General features: G+C 35.3%; 2 protein-coding genes and 1 long non-coding RNA gene across 5 annotated transcripts in view; 2 read left to right on the top strand and 1 right to left on the bottom strand.

Annotated features, from left to right (window-relative positions):
* The window catches only part of LOC127839085 (fibroin heavy chain-like), a 278358-nt gene that overhangs the window by 185109 nt on the left and 73742 nt on the right, over positions 1-19507 (top strand). The gene's annotated exons all lie outside the window — the stretch shown is intronic.
* Positions 1-19507, bottom strand: part of LOC127839089 (tRNA methyltransferase 10 homolog B-like) — a 90401-nt gene that overhangs the window by 17933 nt on the left and 52961 nt on the right. The window lies entirely within an intron of this gene.
* Positions 6479-19507, top strand: part of LOC127839102 (uncharacterized) — a 41308-nt gene continuing 28279 nt past the window's right edge. Inside the window, exon 1 of the long non-coding RNA XR_008030152.1 lies at positions 6479-7018. This is a non-coding gene — a long non-coding RNA (uncharacterized LOC127839102). The remainder of the gene's footprint in view (positions 7019-19507) is intronic.

Genomic DNA, 19507 nt, shown 5'->3' with positions numbered 1-19507 from the left:
AACAAAAAGACACGTTTATTGACAAATATTGAAGACATTGATTATATGCATGAAACTACGTAAATATGTTGATTTGTTCTACCAAAAACCTTGCATTTAAATGTCTTTGCTACATTATTATATTCATTTATTAAAGAAAATGAAAAGAAAAGACGTTGCTTCATAAGAAAATTAAACGAAGGAAACTTTACGGTAATGAACAACGTATAAAAGGCTCATCTGCCAACACAATAATTAAGGATGTGGCACAACACAAAAAGACCCCAGTTCTCCAGAGTCTTGATAAAACAACAACATAGTTTTCAGAAATGTATGCATTAGGACAAGAAGAACAGCAACATGTTGAATTCTATATTTCTAGCTGTGTGTTTAAAGAAGAATTCTCTATCAATATCCCAAAGGATCAGGTTGGCCTAAGTACCTGTAGTATATTATTCAATACAACGACTTTGAAGAATTAATTCTTTACCAACAGAGAGAGGTAATAGCACAGAGAAATAATACAACTGAATTTGAATTCGCAGACAGAAAACGGATTGCCTACACATTTGATTAACATTTTGTTTTCAAGTGCATTTTGTCAATGTGATGTTTTATATGCACAATTTATGCCGAACTATTCTCTCTGATTACAATCTGGGCAATGGTAGTGGTTAAGGTTGTGTTTGGTCAGCAATAAATCGCAAAAGAAATTTCAATGAGATTGCATTCATATTTTTACGTTAAAAGCCTTGCCGGTACAATTGTAACCGATGCTACATTGCTACACTTTATATTGCAATTTTTTGCTAAAAACACTGAATATTACGACTCGAATAATTTAAAACGTTTCTTTTACTCCTTAAAGCGGTGGTTTCTGATCGAACCCCAATGTGTTACCTGTCTGAATAAGGCCGGAAACCCACCGATCAGTTTTGATTAGGTCACATTTATTCATAATCGAAGAAATCCCAGCACCGACGGGTATTTGATGACATTTTGCTTTGACATTTATCTTGTCATTTGTCAGCAGTCTGAGACGTCCTCAGGGAGAAAAAGTCCTTCTTGTCTGCTCTGATCTGGCCTTGTAACCAAATGCCCAGGAGCTTCCTGGCTCTGAACCATAACGTTCAGTTGTGCGAGGCCACTTCGGAATTCGAAAACTGCCCCAAGTACTGGAATGGTTTGCAAGAGAATGATGCAAATCAGAACGATCACGTTTAGTAATGTCTGGTGTACGCTCTTGCGAAGTTTTACGCTTGCGCTCTGTTTTCTTCAGTTAAACACATTTTAAATGCTTCTTTTTTCTTTGCGTCACTTCGGTATAGACTATAGACTAGCAATATAACCTTCTCAGAACAACGGAAGGTTAGCACGATCGTTGGAATCATGTCGACCATACAATGAGGTGCCTGACATGGTCTTGTGGTGTGATTGGCTGCGCAAGTCCGGCTAATTTGGTCAAGGCACTAAGAAGACATAGCAAAAATGCTATTGAATTTACTCCCACAGCTTAACATATTAAATTCATGTTCACTAATGCTTTCACCAGAATTTACCAGGCCTTGGCGCATACTAGTATACCCCTAAATAATTATTCAAAGCCTTGCTGGTTGCTGTACGCGATATTCTTTCTTTACAGCCAGTCTGCACGGCTGTGAAAATAGTTGTCTGGACTTATTCTTCGTAAATGAAGTCTTGCTTTCAAAATGGTTAACAAGATATCTAACCTTTAAGTATTTGTCGTGTCCTCATCTATAGGAAATGAAACAAAGTTCTCCTCAGAGAACTTTGTCGAATAATTTCGTGTCTGACATAAGTAGCCATTGCCAATTACTTGTGTCTGATAATCATCAAGGCTTATATAAACTTAAAGCTTAAGTTAAGATACAGGTGCTTTAAGTTTATATAAGCCTTGATGATTATAGCGTCTTCACTTAAAGTTTCATACAAACTCTTCTATTTTCCTGACAAATTTCTTTTGATATTGTAGAAAACTAAGAAACTGCACTGTCTCCATTTTCCGAAATTTCGGACGACTCGATCACGTGCCTCGAAACCGGTGACATTTCCACTAGAATACGAGTGAGAACGTTCCTGTAAACGACTTTGTGTCGACACTTGTTCTATTTTAGACAAAAGCATGCTAAGCTGCTGTCTAGAAACAAGACTTTTGTGTTCCCCGTCTCTTCTAAAATGTCGTAACGAAAACGAAGTTTGTTCGACTTTAACGCCGAAGGTGTGCTAGCGTACGACTCTATGTCGGACGCACTTATGCTCCTTATACCTTGCGATTCCGAACTTAATACAAAATCTCAGAAGCAAAAGACAAGAACGTATTCGGTCAATTTGTATTTCCAGGCCAGGACATAATTAGGAGCTTTATTCAAAATGAGCATGCTGTATATGGGTCCTATACAGGTCCGATATGGTTTTATTTTGCGTTAACTATACCAGCAAGATATCCATTCGGAATGTTGGACCGATATTGTCTACAAACATACAGATAGAAGGCAGTGCCTAAGTCAAATTATACAAATATTCCGATGCGAAGATAAGTTTAATACTTAATCAGAGGAAGAGGTTAAATTGCTTGATACACAGCAGAATGTAGCCCGTACGCACCTCCATTGTTGTCATATTTCAGTCTTCTGGGAGGTCACGGGTTCGATCTCCGCTGTGTGCCTTTCTTTAGATCTCCCCAAAGATACCAAGGTTCTACCCAGGCCCAAGATTCATTGAATAGTAAAATTGCGTCGATGCTCCAGACGAGTCCTGCAAAAACTGTGAAGAAGAAGAAGAAGAAGAAGAAGAAGAAGAAGAAGAAGAAGAAGAAGAAGAAGAAGAAGAAGAAGAAGAAGAAGAAGAAGAAGAAGAAGAAGAAGAAGAAGAAGAAGAAGAAGAAGAAGAAGAAGAGACTGCATGCAGTGGAGCTATTTGTGTTATGTAAATGAAACATAATGACCAACTTGTTTCACCAAGGTAATCGGAATATTCTGTAGATACATATCTAACCAGATACTATATGTTTGGTAGATCGACCATATTGTATTTATATGCTTATAACTCTTTTGCGATATCGTTTTAATGGATTTTCCGTACTCACGACACAAGAGCACTTAACGTATGTGTGAAGAATTTAATTGATACGTTGCGTTTTGGCATTCAAGTTTTCATTTTCTGTCTGAAAGGTAAATTTGATTAAAGTCGTTTCAACTGCGCGTTTCGTTTGTAATTATTTCTGGGTTAATTATGAGGCTCAGTCAGCCCTAAACCCGGTTATAACCACCAATCCTTTGGATGTACTGTTCTAATGCGGCGTTCTCAACTTTCATCATTTAATGTTTATACATTTAGTGTTTATATTCTGTTACAAAGGTAGCAGATCAGAACACGAATTTCTCTCCTGAAATAGTTTCTGGAGTTTCACTGTTTGTTATATTGTTTGTGCAGTTAACCTATGAGAACTAACTAGATTCATTGAGTTATTATAGTCGTTAGGTGAAGTACAATACGAACATGATTGGAATGTAAATTTTATTCATCTGCTTTTATCATTTGTTACAATCGAAACAATACATGATACACATAATTAAATTCATAATAATAATACATTATACAATTGACAGTGATCTTGTGTTCAAAGCTGGTTGTAGTTATTGCTACAAAAATTAATTTAATCATAATAACTGAAATCAAAGCGCTGAAGCCACTGAATTTGTTCGCCATTGGATAATCTTAGAAGCAACTCAGTTTTTAAACTTATGTTATAGCTTTTTATATTGCAAGTTTGAAATGTACACAACCCATTCACATTTTAAAGAGTGTGTCTTAAAGCACAAGTCGATATGTGTGTGACTGTTTATCCTCAAATTTATGTTATAGAGATAACTTAGACAAAATAACAACAATATGTCTTTTTTTCACAATTGGTCGCTGCACTGGCAACCATCTTCAGAATTGTGGTTGACTTGCTAAAAAATAACAAGCCTATACTCATTTACATGTTGTGATATGTGTATCTGATACTTTATCTATTTTCTTTAAATTATTGAGAAACAATTTTGCTCACATGACAGACATTTAATGCAGCATTAAGCCCCGTTTTCCCTGAAAGCAGCCAATATGTACAGATTTCATTGATAAACTTACCAATGTCATCGCACAAGCTGTTTTAAACACTAGACTGACCAATATGTCCCACAAACTCTTAAACCTATTGTTTACATAATTACAGGCTGTCGTCTGCTTGCATTTATTGTCTGCTAAATTTGACTGGAGTAATCCACACAGTCAGCCATAGGTTAAAATGATAAAAAGTAGCTAAGGCATACTGATTTGTTCACAAATAAAAACTGCTAGACATAGCAAACAAGGACGTTTAGGTGATGCGACTAACCAAATCATAGAATGAATAGTCTTACACTTAGTTATAGATGTTTCTGTTCAAAACTAAACTATTAATGTTCATTAATATGACTGTTATTAAAAGTACATTAAAACGTAAGAAACCTGTCTGTCTTAAACACTAAACACAAAAGAATACTAGCACTCCAGGAACATAGGACGTCCTAAAAATGTACCGTGATTTTTTTAAATATTAGTTTCCATCAAAAATTTATAAAAGTATACACGGTACACAAACAGAATAACAACAAAACAAACAAAATACATAAAAAAAACTGGACTTGCTGTGTTCATATATTAACATACTGTTTATTTTGATTGATTAAGATACCACCACAGCTTCAATCACTGCAGAAGTCAGTCATGCTGGGATGTTTCTTTCCCGCATCCGTATATTAAATACCATGGGGCTTTGTCTAAAGTAATATCCACACGCATATGGCTACACCTAACTTTTCACAGTTTTTCGGGCTTAACCCAGATGATGTTTATGCCCATCATAATCTAAAGCACAATTTCGACTTAACTGAAGCACTATTCACAATTATTTCGCCCACAAGCATAAACTAAAAGATAATGTTTTTATTTCATGTAATCATCGTATTCTGATTAAATGATAGTTACACGTGTCGTCTTAAAACAAAAGTAGTTTCACTTGAGGCTCCGATACTTCAGTACTACAGAAGTTGAGATAATATTGCATAAATAAATTTAATGATCTTGTTTCGCAATTTTTTTTGCATGTACAACAAGACATGTGAATGCATATGTCTATGGACAAAATTCGTTTGTTTATGAACGCGACTCATATGTCTTTATGGATAAGATTCGTTTGTTTACAAGCCTTGCTCTGGAAAAACGGGGCTTAATGCATGTAAGTGAATTGTCGACCCAGATGAGCCCCTGTGCAGTCCGCACAGGCTTATCTGGGACGACTCTTATCGCTTTATGTTATTTTTCATTCAAAGGAAGTCTCTTTATGCTGAAAAATAAAGTTAAGGCGAAAGTATTGTCCCCGATTAGCCTGTGTGAACTGCACAGGCTATTCTTTAACGACACTTTACCCGCATGCATTTAGCCCCATTTTTCCAGAGCGGAACTCACATTAAAAAGCCCTATGTGTGGATCGGAAAATTACCAATACATAAACTGTTGTCCCTATTTACGGGACGAGCCCGATACAAGTATTTAAAGAACGTAAACACACCAGGGGCAGACAAATTCATGTACTACTTATTTCCTCTCGAACGCTTTAATTTAATCTGTGACAACGTTTTACATGAACAAAATATATGGTTTTATTAACGTTTATAAATATGAAATAAAAAGTTGAGCATCAATTAAATTAATTCTGCTCAACAAATATTATAATGTTCAAAATGTAATACCGTATAAGCCCATTTATGGCTACATGCATGTTTTGAAGCAAATATGTGACTATAAACATAGCCATGATTCATGTGAAATGTAAGTATTTGTATTTCATTACTTCATTAACATTCTATTGAACAAAGCTTGCATTTCATTTCTAGAACAGCCCTTCATGAGCATACTTTTTTCCACCTAAAACGTTATCTCTTCCTCGCGTTTAAATATCGCATACAACATGAAATCCGGGATATTCTGCTCACGTTTTCCAATTTTACATTTCGCACTTCAGTTCATCCCCTACAGACCAACAACTCCATCTCCGTTCTTGTTTTGCTGAACCACACACCAGGGCCAGAAAAGTAAATATACTACTTATTTTCTCTCGAACGCTTTTATTGAATATCTGACAACGTTTAATATGAATAAAATATATGATTAGATCTATATGAGCGTTCATAAATATGAAAACAATAGGTTGAGAATCCTTTACATCAATACTGCATACAAAATATAATTTTCAAATTGTAATACCGTATAACCCGTCAATAGGCCAATTTATGGCTGTATGCATGTTTTGAAGCGAGTATATGACTATAAGTATAGCCATGAGTATGTATGTACGAATGTATGTATTAGTATGTCATTACTACATTAATATTCTTTTGCTTAATTCGAAAATTTCGTTTCTAGAACAGCCCTGCATGAGCATACGTATCATCATCTCTCTTAATATCTCTTTCTCGCGTTTCTGTATCGCATACAACATGAAATCCGGGACATCCTGCTCACCGTTTTCATATCTACATTTCATAAATCTGTTCATGTCCTCCAGACTCAGCATCTCCAGCTCCGTCCTTGTTTTGCTGAACCACAGCATCGGCTCTGGGGACGCGACAATTGCCCTTCTTATCTTCTCCAATCTCAGTATTACACTGGGACCCATCTCAATCATTTCCGTGATATCTTTTATCCATTTACGCTTCAGCGCATCCTCCAAACCACAGGCTTCCATTAAATTTCTCTCTGGAATCATGTAGTATTTAAGTAGTTTTTTCTCAATAGCAGTCCTAAGCCCTCTCAGTCCGTCATGAAGCCAGTGCAGTAAGCTACGTGAATGAAACTCTGTCTGTGGGGTGTTTTCAGCTTGCCATAATATGATGTTTTTCAACACGTACGATGTTATTTCTTTATTAGTTGGTTTAATTATTTCTTTAAGGATCCATTTAAGCAGAACGTACACTTTCGCTTGTGTTTCATTAAGGTTGTTCATAAGTTCTGTCTCACCAGAGTTAAAACAAATCCTCCATTCGATGTGCTTGTTTGCACTTTCCTTAAATCCCGTCGGGGTTACATAGGCTCCTAACGATACGACTTTCTGAACTACAACCGATTGTGGCCAATGACGGGGTCTGACAGCCCATCTGTGTAGGATGCTGGGGCACTGACAGCGTATTGAATATACTATGTCCACCAATAGTCCTTCCAAGGTTCCCGTTAATGCCGGCCCCGCGCGTTCTTGGAGCGGCGATTTAGGACTATTTTGTTTTCTCAGTCTCAAGCATTCCTCTATAAATAAAACACTACTTAATATCAATTCTCCATAACCACTTTCACACAGAGCATTTATAATTAAATTAAGAAGAAGCGTTGGCCTTTTTAGTAACAGTATACAGTGTCCTGGATAAACACCTGTATCGTCCATCCAAAACACACTTATAACGTCTGGTATAGTGTTAAGATTGATACCAGTTTCTACACATATGACACCGTTCAGCGCTAATAATAAGTCCCTGTCACTTTCGTAAAAGCAGGTAAGGCCCTCTGCCTTGCTTCCAGCTGTCTTTATAGTAAAAGTGTGTGGTTGTGCATTCATATGCCTATCCAGCTCGCAGTACTTCGCAACCCTCCACCGTCTTATTTCCTCGCCGTATCCGAGTCGAATCATTATGTTGCAGATCTCCACGGAAACACTTTCGACATAATGCTGAAAACAAATTAGGATGCTCTTTAAGTCAATTTAAGGTGCGCAACGTTATTTTATTCGTCATATAAGCTCTAAAAAACTACATATATCTGAATGTGATTGACATAGTTTCAGAAAAAAAGTTTTTTTATTTACAAATGGAGTCTTTTTCTTTGTAATAAACTACTCAAGTGTTTGTTGAATTATTAAATAACATCATAAAAAGTAAGCGAACGAAAAACGCATGATTTTGTATTATTTGTTGATCATTTGTGTTTTAGAGAATATTGCTAAACATAAGGTTTCATAAACAGTGTTGATACAGACTGACACATCATCGATTCATTGTATTATGATACTTAAAATAGCCATTAGTTATGGCTTATTTTCCTTCAAAAACAATGGCCGTTTTTCACAATTTTGAGAAGTTTGCGCGCAAATGTTCACAATTTTAACAAGATGGCAATGGTGGCCTTGGTGTCGATCACCTGAGTAGAGGAAACCTTAATCAAGGGTTGTTCCCCTTGTTTTGTGAAAAGAAAGGGTTTGTTGTTTTGGCGGATATATACATATATGCGTTATAATAAGTAGTTTTTGTGTGTTTGTATATGTTTTTTTTTAAGAAATTTATTTCACATTGCTACAAAGGTTTATTTTGGATAAAAGTGATACGAGGACAGTATTGAGCAAAGGAAAATGGAAATAAATTTTCCACAATCTCAGCATCTTTGGATGTTATACGGGATGACATGTTACAACTTGTTTTTGCAAGAACAGCTTTAGATACAAAAAAACAAATGTATTGTTTTAACAGATTGAGTTTTCATCATAATGTTTTTGCACAATTAAATTCAATTTATTGAATAGTTATCATATATCATCAGAGTCGAGCCCATTATAAGAATGTAAATGGGTATGCACATATGTACTAGAAATTCAACATTGATCTTATTTTAAGGTACCAAACATCTGACATTTGATCTTTCTCATTGTTACAAATGTGTCCACCGATGCGCAAACTTTAAAGTTAACACACACTAGAAATTTGAAAATTTATCATATCAAAACAAACTGTAAATCTTTTTGTTATTTAATTGCAAAAACAATCTTTAGCACAAATACATTATTTTCTCAAAAACAATTGCCAAAACAACTAAGCCATTTTGTGCTTCTAAAAATGTTATTAATTGCTGTTGTTTTATTATTCAACATTTTGAACTAAGTTATTATTTTAAACAAACGGAACAATAATCGGACTCACATTGCCATGATATTTCTAAATAAAACAACAATAAAACATGTTAAAATCCCAAATCTTTGATAACCACACCCAAACTACTGACTGACTTCAAACTGTATAAGCAGTCTATCTTAATACTGCCAATCTGACATCAAGACAAAGGTATTTGATGTGAGAGCTCAGTAAATTGGCGCAAATTTATAGCGAGCTGTAAGTCTTTTACACAATCATCACATGCCTATTTAAGAAGGCTTCAATCAATACTATTGCACTGCAACCATGAAAGCACAGATATAATTGAGTTTTATAGAGAGTAGGATATTTGAATGGAAGTTCATGTTTTAGACTTTACAAATTGTACTTTAGCCGTATAATGAAAATTGACACGCCCTCTGGCGGCCATGTTTTTCAACAGACCGGAACCAGTTTCGAACTCAGACGATCTATCATAAGGCCAAATGTTCGGACAAAGTTCCATGAGGATTGGACCATAAATATGACGTCTATAGTGTAAACAAGGTTTTACTATAGCCATATAAGGAAAACTGTCCCGCCCCCTGGCGGCCATGTTTTCAAACGATCCGGAACCATTTTCAAACACACCTTAGACATCAAACAGACAAATGGTTTGACCTAGTTTTATGACGATTAGACAAAACATGTAACATCTTCAGTATTACAAAGTTTTTTTTATTTGACATAGCGCCTTTGTTTTTGACCTCACGTGACCCAGTTTCGATCACGACCAAGATTTCATTAGGAAAAATCTTTGGACAAAGTTTCATGAAAATCCGACAAAAATATGACCTTTAGAGTGTTAACAACATAGCCTGTTGACGACAGACTACGGACGACGCACGATGAAGAAAAGGTTATCCCAAAAGCTCACAAAGTGCTCAGGTGAGCTCAAAAAGTTAGCGTCTAATTATTTTCAGAAAGTGAGGGCGGAAGGCCGCTTCACAAATAAGGAAAAAAGTCATGATATTTACATTCTATCAAAAAGAAATATGTGTGAAGTAATAAAAGCGCGATCGACTTATTTATTCTAATAAAATAATAATCAAAAATAATAATAAAATATGAGTCATTTTGTTTCGTTGATTATAACAAATGAATATGACGTTATTCTTCATTTATTATGAAGGAAACTTATGTATTTGTTTCTTTCATTTACGTTATTGAAACGTCCGCGTGTATATATGCTGAAAAGTAGGTGATTGTAGACAAAAATGTAATCAAAATATAACAGAGATTTTGATAATTCTAAGTATGTAAATCGAGACCCTTGCATGCGTCTAAATCCAGAAGATTCACCATTGAAAGTTTTTGTTTAGGAAATGCTTTACTGATTTTAATTTTCGGTATTTCTACATTGAATACATCGGCCTTTGTACAGTTTATTAACTTATTAATATAAATCAGTGTTTATATCGTATTTATATAAATCTGTGTTTATATCGTATTAATAAAATCGCTGTACATTGCCATTCTTTTCGACAGATCGTTAAATAGACCTAACTTTGACATGCCATACTCAATAAAATCACAGTCATCATTTTAAAGTATATATGTAAAAGAGAGATTAAATTGAAAAATACAGTTTTATTTTAGGGTATTTATGAAATAATTTTACTATGTTTATATTCGGTTATTCTTCAAGGATATATCTGACTTTGCTTCCTCTTAGCAGAACCGAACTCAAATAAAGTCTGAGTCATAAAAATACTTTCGAATGTAATCTTCAGTTCGGAATGACTTCGGGGATATGCACATTTCATAATTCCGTTTTCGTTTTCGACAGCAGGGTGTCATGTATTATTACTATTTTAAAATTTTCGAGGGACACTGTGGAAGATCACTTTCTATAGACCCTATTCATCTACGTAATAAAACATAAAACAACAAACTAAATTAAAAATACATCTTTATTTGGGTATCTATGCGTACGACCACATAACACATTTAAACGTGTGACAAAAACAAACGTGAACAATTCACATTTTGATACATATTTCATAACGCATAGCGTGAACTAACACTCGTAAAGGCGACAAAGAAACAGACTTTATTCCTGCAGATAATCATTTCCATGAGAAAACTTGTCAATATTTTATATTCAATGAAATATTACGAAAATAAACGTGTCGCAGTTACGCAAAGCCGAATGGTTATTCGATTATGACAATTACCGCCAATACAATACAATGAGCGACATCTACCAGAGAAATGTGCATACGCTCAAACTCTGAAAATTATATTTCTATGTTTAGACGCACACAAGCGTGTACGTCTTTCGGAGTATTCATGCGGTTCTTTTCACAACTAGTGATGTGCTCCCCTTTAGTGTCAAGATACCGTTTCATATATGATCCGCGTTCTGAGAAAACTGGGCATAATGCATGTGCGTTAAGTGTCGTCCCAGATAAGCCTGTGCAGTCCGCACAGGCTAATCCGGGACGACACTTTCCGCTTTTATGGTATTTTGAGATTCAAGGAACTCCCTTCTTACCGGAATCAATTTTTGGCAAAAAGTGTCGTGCCTGATAAGCCTGTGCGGACTGCACAGGCTTATCTGTGATGACACTTTACGCACATGCATTATGCCCAGTTTTATCAGAACACGACTCATATAATCGTTGTTTTCTAGCGTACATCCCATTAGTTCTTATCGTTAGGAGGTAAATAGTAAATAGCATATAAAAATACTGGGGTGTTCCGGTTGATTGTGTGACGACAGTGTGTTCCACTCGCCATGGGAGCTCGTCGAATAAAACAATAGACAAGAATGTAATATTATCTAAATTGGCAACGTTTTAACATTTTTATTCCACAAAGTAAACATGGATGAATGTTATAATCTTAAATGTGACCAACACAGATCATGGAACAATCTTTTTGTAGGACAAAATGGTGTATTATGCATTGCTTAGTTGTACGTCGCAAATTTCACTCCCCTACGTAACATTGTCTGCTGACTTGCCTGAGAGTGACGACTGTACATGCTACTGGGACTGAGATTGCTTTCAGACTCTGACCCCGTACGACTGATACCTTCTTCCGCCATTTTCTGAAAGTAAAAATGGATTTTGATTGTCGAACATACTATTAAATATGTATTATGAAAGGGATAATATACGTTCATATTTACAGTTTGAATTAATAAACATGTATTAGCGGTGTTTAAGTTCTGATAACCTCACGTAAAGCGTCGCCAAAATGTTCAAATTAATACTTAATAAATTACTTTGTCGCATACCATATAATTACGCAGTATATTCTATATAAATGTACCAGAATATTGGAAAGACTCAGTGAGTCTCTCCAATCGCCCAGGTTCATAATTGGCTAATGTTAAATTGAACAGTTTGTATGCACTTTCGATTTAGATCAATTGGACCACACCGTGCAATCGCCTAACGCATCGTCTGCTGTTCATCCATCGGCTGCGGTACTGTATACATGTCGGGTAAAAGCGGAGTATTAAGTATTCCCTGTTATTTATACTTTAAGTATTGAATTGAGCAGTTTTGTGTGTGTTCTTTGAGAGCCAGAGTAAAAATGACTTTGTGAACGTAATCCTTACCTTCCTAGCTGCTTACTTTTAAAGAAATCCGTTAGAATGTGGTCAAAAATCTAAAAAAAATCACCACTCTTTCTGTCAAACTCTAATTACACAGGATTTCTCTTCGATTATTCCAAATTACAGCATCCCACATGAACACACAACATTTTTATCAACATTTAAATTCGAGTGGGGTTTGAAAAACGGCTCAAGCCAATTTTCAAGCTGAATTTTCTGACAATGGTTGGGCCGGTAGGGGACATATATTGCTTGGCAATGGTCTTGTTTAATATGTGTTTCTGCGAAATCCTTTGAAACTTGATTTTTCTTGTGTATTTCGGTTTTGACATGCCAAGCAAGCGATATGATGCTTATATTTCCGTTCACAACAAGCTATATGACTATATTTCCGTTCACAACAAGCTATATGATTATATTACCGTTTACAACAAGTGATATTGTTATATTCGCGTTCACAAAAAGATTCTATTTTGAGATTCACTAGCTGCTATGCACGCTGAAGAAATACATGAAGCGACACACGATATTTTGCGCGATACTCAAAGCGACAAACGATATTTTGCGACATATACGAATCGATGCTCGTTAATGTACCACGAAATATCGCCCTTGTGTAGGACACACGATATTGTAATTTGTAAAAAGGCGATATATCGTGGTAAATAAAGCGTGTCGTTTTGCGTATCACGCAAAATATCGTGTGTCGCTTCGTGTGTCGAGCAAAAATCGTGCGTCGCTTTCAGTATCGCGCAAAAATTCGTGTGTCGCTTTGTGCATCGCGCAACATGTCGTGTGTCGCCCTTTGAACGCGAGACACGATATTTTGCTAGGTACTCAAAGCGACACACACTATTTTTCGCAACACACGCTATATTGCCGTATACTCGAAACGACACACGATATTTTGCGAAATACACGAAGCAACGCGCGACAATGTGTACCACGAAATGTCGCCCTTATGTAGGTAGCCCAAAAGGCGATTTATCGTAGTAAATATCGCGTGTCGCTTCGTGTATCTCGCAAAATATCGTGTGTCGCTTCGTGTGTCGGGCACAATATCGCGTGTCGCTTTGGGTATCACGCAAAATAATATGTATCGCGCAACATATCGTATGTCGCCCTTTGAACGCGAGACACGATATTTTGCGCGATTCTTAAAGCGACATACAATATTATGCGCCATACACGAAGCGACACACGATATTTTGAGCGATACTTATAGCGACACGCGATATTTACCGCGATATGTCGCCTTTTAGGTAGCCTACACAAGGGCGATAATTCGTGGTGCATTCTCGCGCGTCGCTTCGTGTATCGTGCAAAATATCGTTTGTCGATTTGTGTGTCGCGCAAAATTTATTTTGTCGCTTTGAGTGTCGCGCATAAAATATCGTGAGACGCTTCGTGTGTCGCGAAAAATATCGTGTATCGCTTCGTGTGTCGCCCTCGATGAAAGAAGGGCTAGATTATAGATCCGAATTTCGTATCTGCGTGATTATTAAACGTTGAACTTATTAATTTATTTGAATGTGTGAGTTCTATACAGTTCCAGCTATTTTCAGTCGTACCGCGACAAATCACATATGAATTATCCCTGGTCCTTAAATTCCAAATAGTATTATCTTGAAAGAAAGCCGCAACCGATATATATCGAAAGTTAACTCGTAATAAGAATTTTGCAATAATTGTCGCTATTTTAACGAAGGGATAGAAGGAAATCATATAGTACAACGCATGCCAAACACATTTGACAATCTCCTTCGAAGTACAGTGGAATCTCGAAATGTCGAAGTTCATAAACATACAAATTATTTCGAGGTAAAAGAGTAACCCGATTTATAAGACTGCTGACTAATTATAACTAAATAAAGGTGACAAACGATGCTGAAAGGTCTCCAGTAGGAAATTCCAACATAACTGTCAATCTTCATGTGGCTGTTTTTAAGGTTATAAATTCATTCATGCGTTTTAATTAAGAAAAACCTTGTATCTCAAATTTGAGCAGGGAATGAACATTTATGTTCGAAGTTTTCATTACTTCGATATATCCGACTTCGGCATAGCGAGTCAAGTGTACTCTATATGATGTGGAGACATATTGCGTAAAAGTATGAATTATTTAAAAAAAATCCACTCACCCATCCCATTTTATTTCAAAATACGAACGAAAATCTTAAAACTGTTTTTGTGATCAAAATATCTAAAAGTGCTATCGAATATGATCAATAAGTAACGTCCACGTCTCATCATGCCAATTTTCATTGCCGCAATCGATGGCTTGAGCATAATTTTATTTTCGCAGCCGATGTCATGACCATCTTATAAGTAACCACGGCCGTTGGCTTGTGCCGTTTATCCAACCCCACTCGAATTGAAATGTAGATAAAAATGTTATGTGTTCATGTGGGATGCTGTAATTTGGAATAACCGAAGATAAATTATTAGATATTTCAATAAAATGTTGTTCATATTTATCTGTGGTCTAAATCCTGTGTAATTAGAGTTTGACAGAGAGAGTGGTGAATTTTGTTTGATTTTTGACCACATTTGAACGGATTTCTTTATAAGTAAGCAGCTAGGAAGGTAAGGATTACGTTCACAAAGTCATTTTTACTAAGGCTCTCAAAAAACACACGCAGATCTGCTCAATTCAATACGTTGAAGCGGGTATATACGATCTTGTCAAGTATTTATTAATTAATATAAAATGTGTAAAAAAAATTATTATACATATATTTCAATATAAACTAAAATAAAAGTTTAGAAGAACATGTGTCGAAAAATGCTAAATAAGCCAGATATTTAATTCTGAAATCGAAAAAGGCTGTACAGCCGAATTCGCCAGTATGTATATCATGCATGTACGATGGGAATCTAAATTTAGTTTAACGGTTCATTTGAAATTCCTGCAGCGATATCGGTTCATACGACACACGAACACTTACTAAAAAGACGAATGTATCGATTATTGTAGGAAAATATGTACGAATTATCTTCGTCACAGTCGGCTCGGGGCGCTAATTTGTATTTGCTGTATTTTATGAAAATTGTCTTAAATGTTTCATTTTTCTTGCATATTGTGTGTTATTACAAAATATTTGTATCAATATATTGCAATTTAACACATATAAAAATCGTATAAGCTCGCTTTAAGTATAAAGAATAGGGAAATACTTTCCCCGACATTTTACCCGACATGTATACAGTACCGCAGCCAATGGATGAACCGCAGACGATGCGTTAGTCGATTTGCACGGTGTGTGGACTGAGTTTCTGAGGGTTACCAGACAACTTGCCCCAAAGCCAACTCGCCCCAACACAAATCGACCCAGAAATGTGGTCAACTCGCCCCAAATTTTTTGGACAACTCGCCCCAATCGAAAGACAACTCGCCCCCATTGAATGACATCACATTCAACGACAATATAGGATGGGAACCATGTAAGTACTTGTTAATCCGTCGAATAAATCTTTAAACGTTTCTCATTACATGTTAAATATGTAAAAATTCCATGGGTTAAAATGCCCGATGTTATATAGTAAAATAGTGCGTTTGAGTAACCAATAGGATATTTAGTATTATACCGAACAAACTATTCAAACATGAACAATTTATATGAACAATGGACAATTTTAATATGCAATAATTGTATTTAATTTCAGCAATGAACAACCATTAATATGTTGAGTGGTTCAGATTTTCGGGCCGAGCAAAATGAACTTCGCTTTATTCCGAACCAACCTAGTATTCTAATCGATTTATTATGCCACGGCAGCGCATTTACGTTGGAGACGCTGACATGATATTTTAAAGTTTTATCGGATACCCATCCGATAACAGTTTTAAGCTCCGCCCATCAATAGCCGTTTTAAAACTCCGTCCATATATTGTCAGTCAAACAGCAATTAATCCATCATGTCATCCTGACAGTCTCAAAACACGATGCAAAACCAAAGCATTTTCGTTTCGTCTAACACACAGTGTTTTTTTAACCAACTTTTAACCTATAAATATGTTTCTTCTTGTTTAACACTATCACACTTTTATCTTCACCTCACTTTCATGCTTTGAAGTCTCCCTTTCAATGCTTTTAAACCTTTTATTCTTGCACTGACACGCGCACCTGCCAATAGTACCCGCAAGGGGGTTCCGGCAGTATTGAAAGATAGATAGATAGATGGTAACGTCGCTGAATATTGCACAAAAGCAGCTTCATTATGAAGTTCCAGCGACTCGAAATACACAAGAATTCGCGTTCCCCACCCACTTTGACTTCGCACGTGAAGGCCTGTTTTTTGGCGAAAACTGTTAACATCTCACAACTAAACGTATATTACGGAGATGGACAAGTTGAAAAATAAATCACTCTTATCACTTCCAAATTGCGCACTACGTTAAAATTCCGTTCCATTTGATAATTGTATTTAGTGTTTGAATTTTTCACTCTACACATTCGCTTTGAAAATAGCGGTTGGTGTGTACTCTTGGAAGTACAGTACATGTCGAATGTGTTATTGTAAAAAATATTGGTATTGTGTTTTTAGTGGAGAAATTGTTCTTTTAAGTTTCGATTTCTAGCTTCAATTTTTGTAGTTTGTGCGTTTAAATTTGATTGTTTGTTGCTTACTTTCGAACTATTTTTTATGTGTAAATGTATATGCATAGACGCTTGCGGATGTAATCAGGTTGCTACTAATTTGCATATTTATTACCGTATCTACATCAATGAATTTAGCGGTTGTTTGTTTTTGTTTGTTTTGTGAATATTTTCTTATTTACTTTAAAATGTGACATAATAAATAGAATATATGGTTGGTGACTTCTGATAGCATGTGATATAAGAATCGTCCGATATGGCGTGTGAAAAGGCTCGGCAAGCCTCGCCTTTTCCTACGCCATATCAGACTCGTCTTATATCACATGATATCAAAAGTCACCAACCATATATTCTCTATTTATCACATGTGACGTCATTTCGGTGACGAAACATTTTGGGACAACAATATGGACGTGGTGGTTTTTTAAAGAAAAATATTTGTTTTAAGCATCGAACGAATCCAAAAGGTATTTCGGATTGTGTGTTTATCATGCATAACACCTTAAGAACAGACACTGGAAGTGTATATCGTTGTAACTTTATTGTTGTAAGTATTGGATTAAAGTTGTCATTGGTTAAGCGTGTCGTTTATACTAAATTAATTATTTATTACTCCAGTCAAAGCTTAAATAATTGCATCAATCTATTCTACAGCACAGTTTCAGCTGCAATCGATATTTTAAATGACCAAACACAACGGAAAACTGCGTACTGCGAATTGGCGAATGGGACAGTATAATATTTTACCATTCCGCACGTGATTGCTAAGGTAGCGGGCGACAGTATTTTTTGGACAGTAAATTTTCCCACTGGTGGCACGTGATTGCTAAGGTAGCGCTTCGCCTCGGTTGACAGTATTTCCTCAAGATGACAAATTTACAGTCACCCTTTCAGACATGTAATATTCATAGATCTATATTGGCTATATTGGATACTCAGGTCAAAAGCATCGACTTATTAAAATAATTTCCTTCCTTTGTTTAAATGTTAACAAATTTGTCTGCTGCATATTTATTTAAATATGGAAATATGCACGCCTGTTTTACTTATGTAAACATGACGGATATTAAATAAAACGTTAATGTAAATTCTTATCATAAATAAAAATGCACATTATATCATAGTTTTCATTCATTTTAGCAGATAGTAATGTTCAATACTAAGGATTTAGACAAATATTTAAAATACATTTTTACTGACAATGAAACGAAACTGTAAACACATTCACCATGAAAATGTGAGTGTGAACATAGTTACTTCTAATTAAAAATGGCATCTAAAAATATTATCATGGGGGTCATTGTAGTATCTATTTAAATTATTTCAGGTAAAAGTACAAACACATTGTTTTAATTCCTATATAATCAGCACTTTTTGTTGAATTTCAATAATGACTTAATTAATTGTCGGGTGTAGCAATTGTCTTTAAATGGTGTACATTACCCAAATAACGCAAAGTTAACGGTCCAGTTACTTCTCAAATTTATCTGACAGGTTTTATGATCGTTATCAGGTCGTAAAACACGTCTGTTATGTGTCACCGGATTAACGAACAATGGTTGATTACCCGATAATATGCAAGTATCAAATAATTAAGATGCATTAGTCATGGAGAAACATTACATGTCTGACCTGAAAAATTTAAGTCACAACAAATAATTTTTATAGATCTAAGTATTATTTTATTGTACATAATAATAATAATAATAATAATAATAATAATAATAATAATAATAATGATGATAATAATAAAATAATAATAATAATAATAATAATAATAATAATAATAATAATTATTATTATTATTATTATTATTATTATTATTATAAAAATAATAATAATAATAATAATAATAATAATAATAATAATAATAATAATAACAATAATAATAATAATAATAATGATAAAACGTACGTCATATCTATCACATGCGCACGTAATAGATGGTAGTTACATGTATATAGCGTGCGAACGTCAAAGCTTTCGCCTGCGTACTTCATTTCTATCGCGTGCACAAGTCAAAGCGCCCGCTAAAAACGTATGGCATATGTCAACTTTATGCCACAGTATGAATACGCCATTTTGTTTTGATTTTTGTAAACCGTTAACTGCATTGTGTAAACCGTAGCTTCATGTTAAATCAAGCAGAAACAGATGTTTCGAAAAATCATAGCAATCCTATCAATTGTATTGACTGCCTGGTAGTGAAATAAAATTGTTAATAAAATATTGATGACCAAAGTCATATGAGCCGCGTGATGCGAAAATAAGTCTTATCTACACTCAGCGTAGCTCTAGCCCATCCAGCCCATCCGCACGGTCTGGTCAGGAGCTACCACGTCCGCTCATGAGACCAGAAGAAATTG

This window comes from Dreissena polymorpha, chromosome 7, assembly GCF_020536995.1.
Source record: "Dreissena polymorpha isolate Duluth1 chromosome 7, UMN_Dpol_1.0, whole genome shotgun sequence".
NCBI lineage: Eukaryota > Metazoa > Mollusca > Bivalvia > Myida > Dreissenidae > Dreissena > Dreissena polymorpha.
Note: the sequence above shows the minus strand (reverse complement) of the source record. Positions and strands in the feature narration are given on the sequence as shown.